Source organism: Uloborus diversus, chromosome 5 (genome assembly GCF_026930045.1).
Source record: "Uloborus diversus isolate 005 chromosome 5, Udiv.v.3.1, whole genome shotgun sequence".
In the NCBI taxonomy this organism is placed as follows: domain Eukaryota; kingdom Metazoa; phylum Arthropoda; class Arachnida; order Araneae; family Uloboridae; genus Uloborus; species Uloborus diversus.
Window position 1 is genome coordinate 70,770,287 of NC_072735.1, and position 13,935 is coordinate 70,784,221.

Below are 13,935 nucleotides of genomic sequence, written 5' to 3' on the forward strand. Positions count from 1 at the left end.
GGAGAGACGCCATACGTTTTGTAGAAATTAGATAAGAAATTCAAAATGCAATGTACATCAACCCTGTATGTTTTATTTTTAAGTTACACTATTATTAAGTACCTATTAAAATTACCATTAAAGAACTCTAGATTTGAATAAAAAGGAAATAAAAAATAAAAGTTATAAGTTGACAGCAGGCCATCTCTCCCATAATGTGTGGGAGAGAAGCCATATAAAATGGGAGAGATGCCACATGCCATATATGTCATTATTGCTTGTTTGTGAAATTTTTGCGGATTCTTTCCCTACCACAATTATTACAATGCAGTGCGTGCACTGTACATGCATCATGCAGTCATTTTTGGCGTAAGGAACATTTAATCAAGTCAGTTTTTTTTAAGTAATAATTTTTCCTACACTGTAAAAAATTTTAGTGTATGTCAACACCAAAAATGGTGGCAACTACTTTACGCCAAGTGTCGTGTAGTGAAACACCACAGATTATTCTTGGTGTTAGCAAACACATCTGTGGTGTTTCACTACACGACACTTGGTGTCAAGTAGTTGCCACCATTTTTGGTATTGAGATACACTAAATTTTTTTTTACAGTGAACATATTATACAAGTTTTAATTTAACAATTGATTATTAACAACACAAATACATATAACTATTTTGTATATGAAGATTCTCGTCTTTTTATTTTTAATGCAAGGAATGGACATTTATGCCTATAAGTTGTTCAAAAAAGTAACTTTCAAAAACACATAAGGAAACTAAAATTATCTGTATATTAGAACAATGAAATTAACGCTTTTCAAAAAACAACATAAAAATGGAACAGTTTAAGATTTGAATCAAATTTATTCAAGAAGATTTCTTAATCAGTCTTAAAAGTCTGGTATACTTAAAAACGAATTACAAAAACCAGCAGAATATAAAAATTTCAAAAATCACGATACAATAACGATACATTTTCTCGCTCCTCAAAAAAAAAGTTATATTATAAAAAAAAGTGTTTACTAGGCCTTACCGTTTCCCCGGACAGCGTGCCACACAAATACATACACAAACATGTTATTTTATTATGAATTGATATACCGTAAACCCAGCCGTAAAGCAGTCATGTTGAAAATGGCTGTTAAAGTTGTATCGATCATTCGAAAAAGAATATATTCGTTAGTTTATCTTTCGGATGGACTAAAGACTTTTCTAACAATGGTGCAAAGTAGCTTTGGTTTACGGTAATTGACATTTCATTACAAATCAAATTTAACATACCTTTTGAAAACTTCAATCCTGTGCACACAACGATTGTGTGTTGACGACGTTGCAACGTGCTTGAGACTGATTAATGTTTGGTTGCCACCAGCTGTTTTCCAATCTTACACCAAAGTTGGTGTCAACGGATCCTCAAATGGTGTTTGCGCATGTGACATAAGTGTAAGAATTCACCAATATCGGTGTTTGGTTTCAGTTACACCACTTTTGGTGAATGGGAAAGCTAGATATGGTGTTGACATGAAATAAAGCGTTGATTTGCACAATTTTTGGAGCTGCTTAACTCCAAACTCGGAGTATTATTACACCTCAGTTTTTACAGTGTACATTCCGTGCACACAAGAAACTTATTTTCGCTTCACTGTCTAGCCAGGTAGTTTTGGGATTGGATAAGACTTCCAAAGAACTTTTGTAGAGGTTTCTGAACAAGTGGAGGCTTGTCTGGAAGTTGATAATTTTTGGAGAGACAGAGCTGGTGTGGTAGCACTTTCCAGAGGAATGTTAGGAGTAGTTACTTCAATTGAATCAGATATAGGAAAGAAATGACCTGGAAAAGTATTATTATTGAGTGGGACATTTTCCACAAGATTTAAAACCTGATGTAGCATTTCCCACGGCATTCCATAAGGTTTTTGAACTTCATTTTTCGATATTTCTACCTTTATTTTTTACTTTTTCAATAGCCAGAATTAAGTTATCGTCACTCCACTGCTCCCTAATTGCCCTATGCTTCTCACGTGTTTTCTTTCCTTTCTAAAAAAAAAAGAAAATAATAATAATAAACACACCAAAACACCGCTTCATTTACCACTGTTAAAAAAAACTGTAAATTTTAAAGAAGTTGTCCGTATTTTTTACAGAAAAAAACTGTTCGTAATAAAATACAGGATTTCTCTGTTTTTTTGAATCTGTAACCGGTTATACTTTGTTTTTCTTCGAATCTTCGAAATTTCGCCCACGTGTTTGGATTTTGGTTATCGTGCTCGAGTTTTTGATCTTATATTTATTTAAAGCGAGTAAGTCTTAAATCGTTTGCAACTTCCATTTCATTGCATCCTAATCAATATTTTATTATTATGTTTTTTTGTCATCTGTTACAGAGGCATATTCAGAAATTTACCTTTGTATACGTGTATTTCATAGTAGTATAGTAAATATTGAAATGGATTTATGGAAGTATAGTTTCATTTTTTAATCTTCACAAAATAATAAATCAGCTTGAATAAATAATAAAAATACGGAAGATTTCTGTAAAATAAACGGAAGAAAACTGGCGTCCTGGCTGACAGTTTTTTTCTGTAAATTTTACGGATTTTTTTTACAGTGCACGTTTGAAACGTTTGGCATCTCTCCTCATTATGTAGGAGAGATGCCACATAAGTATAAAGTGCGTAAGTATTATTACATATTGCAAAATGCAATTGAAATTCTTTAATAACAAGCTAAATCAAACATTAAAACCACTTCTTACTTTACAGTGTTTTTGTGCTAAATTTAACATTTATTGAAACCGCAGCGACTCAAAGTTTTCGTCGAAAAATGCTCGTACAAAATTAAACTTTTCGTCATACAGACGTCAAAACTCAAACGCAATCAAACATGAACTGACACGCTAAGAAGGAAATGTCTATGAGTAAATAAGAACAGTAAGAAAACAGCCATATCTTTCTTAATCTCTGATTTTTTGAATGTTATGGCGTCTCTCCCACTTTTACCCTAATAACTATCGCTTTAACCCTATACTCAAACATATTCTGTGTTCTTTCTACCTCAGCAAAGCGTATAAACGCCTTGTTGGAAACTTATCCGTCTTTCTGGTAACCCCGTGGCGTCAAACTAAACATATGAATTAGAAGAATAAAATAGCTGCCATTAATCAGATTTGGATTATAAAGAAACTGACATGTTAAGTTAAACACTTTTTGACGGCCATCAACAAAACATTTCAACTGTGAACGAATATTTCGTCAAAAGATGCTACGAACTTGATACAATTTTGTAACAAATAATGGTTGCAGCTAAAGTGTCCCATTTCTTGGTGAAAGGATGAACTGAGATTCGTAAAAATGTGTTTAAGGCTGCATGAAGTGGCTGCATCTATATATGTAGGGGAGACTATTGTACCTTGGACCACTTCTAAAACTTTTTGGTTAAAAAAAAAATGTGATTTTTAAGGTTTTTAGTTATTAAAACTTAATTTCAAGCCTTTTTACATAAGTAAAAAAAAATATTTCGTATTATAAAAAAATATTTTTTTATTTTTGTATATTTTCCCCAAATTTTATATAATTTTGGTCTGTGGTACATGATGCTCGTGTACCTTGAGACAGATCTCTTGTACTTGCTTAACCTCATAACTTACGTTGTATTCAAGTTATTGGACCCACTTTCATTCAACTTTCTTAGATGCCTAGTAATGGTTGACCTGCTCACTTTGAATACTTTTTCGGCCTCTCTAAAAGTCATTTTTTTGTTAGGATCATTACTTCTTACTGCTTCAATAGCCTTTTGCAATGTCTCAACATCTACTGGATCCCTCTTGATTCCAGTTTTACCTCGAGGCATGATGAAATCCTACCTAAAAAAAAAACAATCACTGCAACCTATTGCACCTATTGTACCTTGATCCAGTGGTTCAAGGTAAAAGATGGAGCTTGGTTTCAAGGTACACGAGGGTGCATGTTTATACAAAAGTGGCTACCCTAACCTAACAGCTACGTAAAAAGTAATGACTAAATGTAGAATACACTTACCGAGAGATAGGCAATACATATAATGGATAATCAGTTGGGCAACATTAGTCTTTAAAGGTCAAATTTCATTTAAGTAACACTGAAATAATTTACTTTTGTTTGCAAAAACCACAAAACAATCACTGTCCACATAAAAGCTGGAGTTTCAACCTACAACTCACTCTGGTAGGTGAAGAGACTGTCATGGCTGACATAGTACCGTGATTCCCCACTAGGTAAAAGCGCTAGCTGATTAGAGTGCATGGCGCAAGGTACACCATGGTCAAGGTACAACAGTCTCTCCTACCTATTGTAAATCCCGAATGTGTTAAAAAAAACTGTACGAATAAATATAATTCAAATGAAAGAAATAAATATCCGACTAATGATACTTATATACTTATTCCTCATATACCTTTCAGAAACCGGCAGTCAAGTCTTGCAGTTATGAAGTCATCACTCCAGAAGTATTTGACCCAGCTAGTAGAAGTGAAGGGCAACTGAAGACTGTTTTATGGACATCTGTTCGTATACTGAATGTATCCTGAGATTAAATTTTCCGGTATACCTTCAGTATACGTAGCAGGGATCCATAACTTGCACTCAGTACGAGAAGAAGTTTTCCACGAAGATAAGGAACAGATTGATCCATATAGTGACGTATAACTTGCAATTTTTTCTTTCCTTTTGAGCTATATGACATATCGAAAAGAGTAATTAAAAATATTAATGAAATTTCAGATAATTTAAACATACTTTTAGCCAACTTTCCCGTTTAAGTAAAAGTAAGAAGAAACAAAGCATGAAAGAAGGGTAAACGCATCTTTAAAATATCGCTACCCCCCCCCCCCCCAAAAAAGTCAAAACTGAATAAAAATATTTAAATAAATATTAAAAATATTTAAAAACTAACAATTGGAAACTTGGGTTTTCTAGATGGGAAAAATGTGTGTTTGCTAGCCTGCCAATCTGTCTGTCAATCAGTCTCTACTCCCCCCCCCCCGAATAACGTATGAGTAAACAGTCTGATTCGAACAAGCTTTTTTTTGTTCGAAACATTTCTGTGACGATAACTCATGCCCGTATTTCACTTTTTGATTTGAACAATTTTTTGTTCAATTAAAAATTATTTTTTCGTTCAAAAAAAAAAAAAAAAAAAAATAACTTAGCGTCTACGGAGAAATTGAAGGCAAATATGGATCCTGAAGCTTAAGTCGGATTTCCATCAAACAAACTTTGTTGGAAAAAACTCTTCATAAAAAACATATAAAAAATTTTTTATTTATCTCTTTTATATGGGTTTTTTTGAACAGTTCAACAATTTTTAACATTAACGCCTTTGGGAGATTTTCAAATATTTGTATCTATGAAAGCAACATCACTGACAAAGAAAACAATATCACTAACTTTTTAGCTTCAAGAAATAGGAAAAAAGGTATTAATAAAAACCGAAATACCAAGACTTAACATTGACGCAAGTCTACGAGGAGAGACAATATGAATTAATAAAAAAAAACGGAATTCAAAGCTAAATGACCAGCGTTTGACTCCGACTTCCAGAATTATACGGCATTCGACTCTGACTCCAACCCTGTCCCAAAATTAGTCTGACTCGGACTACACGACTCCGACTTTGACAGAAATGCAGACTGGGAGCGAAAATGACCAACTCAGACTTTTTGACCACACAAAATCAGTCTGACTCCTCTGCAGCCCTGTTTTATTATTATTATTATTTTTTTTACAGTGAAGTAATGAATGTTGCAATGATTTCTTTTTATTTTAATTCTAACGTTTTAATTAATTAATGTTATTTTTGGCAAAGGGAAGATTAGTTATTATGATGTGCGGCTGAATACAACTGTGTATTTAAAAAAAAGTCCATTTTAATTAATGAGTACAGAAAAAAATCATCACCCATAGGAAGCATTAAGTAATTTTTCCTATCGCAAATATTTTCTAAAAAAATTCCGCTTTGAGCATACACAGAGGGAATTTACTGTTGCCACTTTATGTAAAAAAACACGTTTGAAACCATATGAATATAAAATATATAAATAAAGAAATAAAATTAAATTTTAAAAAATGAAGGAAAAAGAAGCGTTAATTCATTGGTCTGATCCCCAAACATTTTCTGCTCAAAAATAGATGGTTTGATAAATTAATAAATTCATACCAAATATTAAAGTAAACTTTCATTTAGCGAGTATGTTTTAAACACTCCCTTCTTTAAATGACTAAAATTTTTGAAAAACAAATCCTTACTCTCAGTAGAATTAAATGATAACTGTCCTCCATCAAGACAAAGTTCTATCTTCACATAAAATCCTTCTGAAACTGAGCATAGTTTCTTTAAACCAGAATGTAATCACTCCTTCAGTTTGATTTTATTACCGTTAATTTAATTCATACAATCACTAAGGAGTGCGAAACATTTCTGAATAAATAGTGATTCACGGAATGTAACAAAAATTTCCTTAATATTGTTATGTCTTATTTAGCTTCCTTATTACTTGATGAGAGAAGTTGCTATTGGTCTATTTAATGCTTTTTAAAGAAATTTTAAAAGTTTTACTTTATTTCTCATTATATTATCTCTCTGACATTTTAGAGAGCAAGTACAATTCTTTCGTCGAATGAAAATTTTGAAAATCAATTTAATAAAATTCTCAACAGTTCAAAGAGGTTGAAGAGATATTAGTTAAGAACTGTGTTCCACAGGTTGGGAAAATGTCAAGTTGTGAACTAGGTGTGACGAAAACCGCTGTGTATTTTGTGAGTGCTGGTTTTATTTATTTATTTATTTTTTATGTTCCTCTTATCCGAAAATAAAACATTTTTGAAAATAAATCTATTTTTCTATAACTAATTGTTATTTATAGTGTTTATTGATCACCTGTTATAAAAGTGTTAGTTACGCGTTGATTTTTTAATTTGAGAATGTGGTTCATCGATGGAAACTCGGTGGTCCGTCCATAGCAACCGGTATCCATGAATGGACCACATGCTAAAGTATTTATTTGTTATTTTCATTCTTTATTGTGCATATTAATCATGAAAGTGAATATTATTATTAAAAGAGAAATATACTGTGAAATTGTTCCTATAATAACCGTGAAATTTGAGTTGGATTTCCTTTCTAAAAAAATCGAAAATTGTTATGTGGTTCATTGACGGCAACCTTCCCCTATTTAATATTTATTATCAAAACATGCCTATTAATAACTAAATAAGTAACTGCATTTGACTTAAGATTCAATTTATGTTTAAAATTTTAAAAACGAAAACTTTATATTATTTTGTAATTACAAAATTATTTTTGATAAACAACAAAATATTACAATACGTGTATCAAATTTTGAAAGTGAATTGTTTTACATTTTTACTTGATTTTTAGAGCTAGCTTTTTTTAACGAGAATCAGCTATATATTTAAGAATAGTTAAAGTACTGCGCCGCTATCTTAGGCGTTGCTACCTGTGAGAATATTTTACCATTTCACTTTCTCCCGGTATTTCACTTTAGTCCACATTCTCCAAGTTATGTTTAAGAAGTATCCAATAAAATCTTTTAGTGCATATAGTCAAGGTTAAGCAAAGTTTTGACTGAGAAATAGGGTTTTTTGAAGATCTAATGATCTTTATGGATTGTAAGTATTTTTATTAGCAGCAAAAGCGGCGACATTTGAAAGTAAGGAAGAATTGTCAGTGAGTTAAGTTTTCTTTTTTTTTTTTTTTTTTTTCAAACATGCACCAGCACCAGTTGTGCAGATGAAAATGCCGAAAATATCAAAAAGCTTCTAATTATCCAGTGCAATTATTTTTATGAAATTGAAGTGTTGAAATACAGAAAACCATCAAATAACCGCAATGAATAACCGCGCCGTACCTCCTTCGCTAAATCGAAAATTTCAAATTAAGGAGGTAGTACACAAAAATGGCAGTTAGTAGACAGCAGTTACTTGAACACAGAGCTTAAAACTTGTTCACATTTACGAAACGACTATTACACGTGATGTTTTCTACTATTTTACTGTAATTATAAAACGAATTGTTCAATAAATGTCACACAAGCCAGAAATTGCAATCTAAATTTAATAACACACAATTTTCTAAACTTTGATCTTTAATGCATTATTAATAACAGTTCAAATATATTTTTGAAAAAAAAAACATAAAAAACTTGTTCAGAAATAATTACTTCATTAGACAATGTTTTTCTCTCATATTTGAACACTTTATTTAATGTTTCAAAAACTTTCTTGCGATTAAAAAAAAAAAACAATCCAGGCGTGATATAAATGCACGGATAATTTGGTGTGTGCTGTAGGAATGGATGCCTCTGGTGACCTTGAAGTGATCATTTACGTACAAAAAAAAAGTTTATAAATATATTTTTAAAAAATAATAATTTGAATTTTGGCAACTGGAATTCAAATTATGTTTTTCACGATCATACTCGCTGGGTTGCTAGTTTCTACCAACGACTCCTATCGCAATTATAATCGAATCGTTTATTTCAAATAACTTCAGAAAAACATTTATTACCGTATCAAATTATTCAAGGATGATTACAACGTTGTTTATTGAAAGAAATATGTCTAAATATATGCATCCCTTTAAACAAATGTAATCCTTATAGAAAAAAAGAATTATACGAAGGTAAAAATGAGTTTGTAGCTTGACTAGTTTTTGAAATAAACGGTTCACCTGTGAAACAAATAATTTGAATTCAAGATGTCAAAATTCAAATTCAATCCAGGGCTCGGGATGCTTGATATTGTGTGTGGATGATGGATGCTGAATGCTGTTTTCGTCTAAAGAGAGAGAGGGAGACCAGAGGAGTTTGTATTATAGTCACAAAAAAATACGAATTCAATTTTAGGGATTTTTCAGTTTAGAGCCATTCTATTTCAAATCAGGCAGGGCCTGTCACATGACCATCACCGATTTTTTTTTTGAAAAAAATTAACAGTAGTTACAATTAAGGGACATATCAAATATCCCAAAAGGATTTTGCAAAAAAAATTATTTTTCCCTCTGTTACAGCTTACTGAAATTCTGCACAAAATCCGCCATTTTGGAAAAAAACAGCAAAGCACTCCATTTGAAATGGACACTATTTCAAAAGTATTTAACCTATTTGAATAATTTTTTTTCTAAAAATAAATAAGGTCCCATACATCCTCTAGACATCTTTTTTGAAATTTAAGTTAGGTTTTTTTGATAAAGTAAAAATTAATTTTTGTGGCGAAAAAAAAGGATTTTTACAGATTTTATGATTTTTTTCTCAATGAAGAAAGATTTTTTTTTTACTAAATAGAGATTTCAGTATAAAGCCGTTATATGATAATTTCATAACATGATTTAATATTATAATCATTAGATGCATACAGCCTTGGAAATAAAACTTAAAATTTTGAAAATTTTCAAAAATTAGCGATTTTTGAAGTGAGATTACTCAAAAAACCCATTTTTTTAAATCTAAAAATTGGCTCATTTGAACCCCATCTAATGCTTAACAAGTGGATATACACCGCATCCTGTATTTTTTTCCATAAAATGTTTTATGATTTTTTTAAAGTGACCTTATCGCCCATGGCATGCATGTAAAATAAAAATGTCTAATAATTTCAGTCACTGAAATTCTGATTATATTAATGCATTATAGATACGATACTGATGTAATTTATCAGTAACAGCTAAAATCTTTCCTTTTTCTTGTTTTAATATTAGTTCATTTTGTCTCCAAATCTACGCATTCACCGTTATTTTCATATGGGAGCTCAGCTCTCATAACAATTAGACGCTGATCAGCAGAAAAATATATTTATATAACGAAATCAGATGGACACCAAAGGCTCTTCTATAACTACACACAGAGTCATACAAAAAGACGAATTGATTGGGTAATCAAAAGCGGTTTGTTACAGGTACATTATTAAAAGTCAGTAAGAATTTAGTTGTTGCTGATGAAGTGCATCATTATTATACCTATTAGGCATTATTATAAACAGAATTTCAGTGACTGAAATTATTAGACATTTTTGTCTTACATGCATGCCATTGGCGATAAGGTCACTTTCAAAAGATCATAAAACATTTTATGGGAAGAAATACGGGATGCAGTGTATATCCACTTGTTAAGCAATACATGGAGTTCAAATGAGCCAATTTTTAGATTTTTAAAAAATGTTTTTTTTTTTTGAGTAATCTCACTTCAAAAATCGCTAATTTTTGAAAATTTTCAAAATTTCAAATTTTATTTCCAAGGCTGTATGCATCTAAGGTTTATAATAAAATACGTTACGTAACTATCATATGAGGGCTTTAGACTGCCATCTAAGTTTAGTATAATAAAAAAACCTTTTTTTTTTTCATGGAGAAAAAAAAATTTAAAATCGGTAAAAATCAGTTTTTTCGCCACAAAAAATAATTTTTTTCTTTATCAAAAAAACCTAACTAAATTTTCAAAAACGATGCCTAAAGGATGTATGAGTCCTTATTTATTTGTTGAAATAATAATTATTCAAATAGGTTAAATACTTTTGAAATAGTGCCCATTTCAAATGGAGTGTTTTGCTGTTTTTTTACAAAATGGCCTATTTTGTGCAGATTTTCAGTACGCTGTAACTGAAGAAACAAAATGTTTCTTGGAAAATCCTTTCATGATATTTCATATTCTTTAGTTGTAACTACTGTAAATTTTTCAAAAATAATCAGTGATGACCATATGACACTTTTTATACCTGCCTGCCTGATTTGAAATGGAATGACTCTTTACAAAAGTATATTAGTAACAAATTACTAATAACCACTACTATAACTAACAGTAATAATAATAGAAGTAATTAATCGTATAAAAAGATTATTAGTAATAAAATATCGTTCAAATGAATTTCAAGCGAATGACACGATCAAGCTAAATAAATGACATCATTTTAAAAAAGAAAAAAAAAAAACTTTCTTGATTTTTGCTCAAGCTCAAAAATTTCGCCAATGCATTGATCTTAAATAAAGATTTTTTAAGAAAATGCGAATGCGTAAGTTATGCATTTTAAAAAAATGTCGAAACTAAATTAATTTTTTTCCCCCTCTCTTTATCATTTTTGTTGTTTGTTTGTTTGATTTGATATAGAAAATGAATGATTAAATGGAATGTAAATAACAAGTTTTCTTAATTTTTTCAAACAAAAATCGAGCGATTTGCAGGTTTTAAAGCCTCCAAGTTCATTTTTCGTCTCAAAAGTTTAATTCTAAAATTAAACTTCTTCTTGATCGATGTATATATATATATATATCTAAAAAGCAAGGAAAGAAAGAAATTGTCGTATTAGTTTATTTTATTTATTTTTTTTTTTAGTTTTATATTTTAATTAGCATAAATCTATTTTTTTCGTTTCTCTAATTTATTTCTTCTGATATTAAGGGGAAAAAAACTACTTTTTCAAAAGAAAGTGGTTTGACTTGATCAAATCAAATTTTGATGTATTATGAATCTCCCCCCCCCCCGCACACACAATGAGCATTTCATGAGTATTCATGAGATTTTTTTTTTCTTTTCCTTCGTTTAATTTCAGTAAATTTTTTTTTTAAATGTTTTTACAAATCTCTTTTAATGAAGTTACCTGTGATGTTAGAGAATTCATGTCATCTAAAAGTATTCCAGCAATGATTTCAATTACGAAAAAAATAATTGAGCATTAAACATCTCTACACTTTATCTGAAGCGGAACGGAATAAAAGGGAGAATTGTAATTTGCGTAAAAAGAAAAAAAAAAAAAAAAGTAAAACATATTGATCAAAACGAAATTGAAAACACACTTGCAAAACGCGTTTACAATCAAGTGCACAATAAAAATGTGCATCCAAAATTGAATACCATATGTAAATTAATTATTTAACATACATATATATATATATATATATATATATATATATATATATATATATATATATATATATATATATATATATATATATATATATATATATATATATATATATATATATATATATATATATATATATATTTTTTTTAAATGTTGTAAGAAACTGAAATAAGATATTAAGCTAGGAAAAGGCAGGCATGTTTAACTTTCAAGTATGCTTTTCGAATATTATTTGACAGATAAACATTTTTAAACGCTTTTTCTTAAGACCCATATTTTTTAATTAAGCAATGTTTTTGAGTTTTGAAAATTAATTGCTAAAAATAAAATATATAAAAAAATTGAATTGAAGGGTATTCTTAATTTCCTCTGAACTGACAGACTGACATGAATCACATAAACTTTAATACAAAGGCAGCTAAGATAATCAATAAGGGCAACTTTGATCTACTACTTATCAACTTTTATATCCCCCACTGATATTGCAATTGTGTTATTGCATCTACTGCCATGAAACTGAAGAGAAACTCATAAAGTGTTACATAGTTAGCAAAATTTAAGAAATAACGATAATCAAAGTCATTTAAAACAATTATGAACCTGGTTTTCAGTTAATTCTTCTATTTAAGGCGATTTTGAGCCGTGTAAAAAATATTTCGAAAAATAAATTATTTTAATAAAATTGATTCCACTTTATATAAGAGAAATAAATAGTTTAACTAGTACTTAAAAACTCTCCATTTTATTGTGTAGCATCATACGTTTTCTGTTTTTTACTCTATTTTATATGATAGTTCGGAGTAGGACGAAATGTTTCAATAACTTCAAATCAACTTTCAAGAATAGCTCTCAAGTAGTAACCTCAGATTTATTTTATAAAATTAGCTGTGTGTAGTGTTGACAACATATTTTGCAAAATTTAAAAAAAAATGAAAGCTGATAATATAAATATTCCAACAGACTACAGCATTGGGCCTTCTGCATTTTTCTTTCGAAATCAAAGGTTGATTAAAAAAAAAAGTAGTGTAAAGTTTGTCTACATGGCTCAAGATTACTCTAAATAATGAAATCACTTTTTGCATGGTTCAAAAGACTTAACATTGTAATTCCCAGAGTTCAAACTCTAAAACTTTTTTCTACGCAAAATCTAATTATAGTCAATAAAACTTTTAAAAGCAAAAAAAGAAATAAATTCTATGTATAGTATTATTACCTATAACCAGTGCTGTAGTTCGGGAGGGGATGTTGCGCTCCCCCCTCTCCCAAATATTTGCTTATTATTGTGAAAACAATGGAGATTTAATGTAATTTAGTTGCAAACCACCTTTTTAGAAAAATAAAATGATGTCATTCTTTTTGATTTAAAACTGACATAAGTAACCTAAACTCAACTTTTTTAGTCAATCAAAAATTCACCATGGCACCGACCCTATACAAAGAGGTGCGATATCCCAATTATTTTTTTGCAACTACAGTTATAGTATTATTATTATTGTTCTTTTATTTGTCTATAAAATAACAATAATAATAGTATTAGTAAATACAAAGACAAAAGAAAAAAATATCGAACTGTAGCACTTGACATCAACATTTCATTGACTGGAAAGATGAAAAAATATCTGTTTTCAGGCGACATTATTAATGTTCGGCAATATGAGATATTCCAGAATCGAATCGTGTACATCCATTAATTTTATCTACATCAAAGTTTAGGCCAAAATAATTTATGTCTGTGGGACCTTGGGGAAGTGGGTTGGGGCAGTATATCTAAACAATACAGTCAGCCATTCTAAATCCTTGGTTTCTTAGAATTTTCGAGCTAATGATTCATCAATTAATAATGATGAACATCCTCCCCTTATTTTTAAATCCTTTGCACAGTTACGAAATTAATTCTTTTCTTCTTTTATTTATATTTATTTTTGTTACACGTTGCTTCTTCTTCAACTCTCATGATTGCTTGAAAAATAGAGGGGAAAGTGAAATTACAAAAATATTTTAACCTTTTTTCAGCGCCACCTATATAGAAATATTTTAACTATGTTATTAA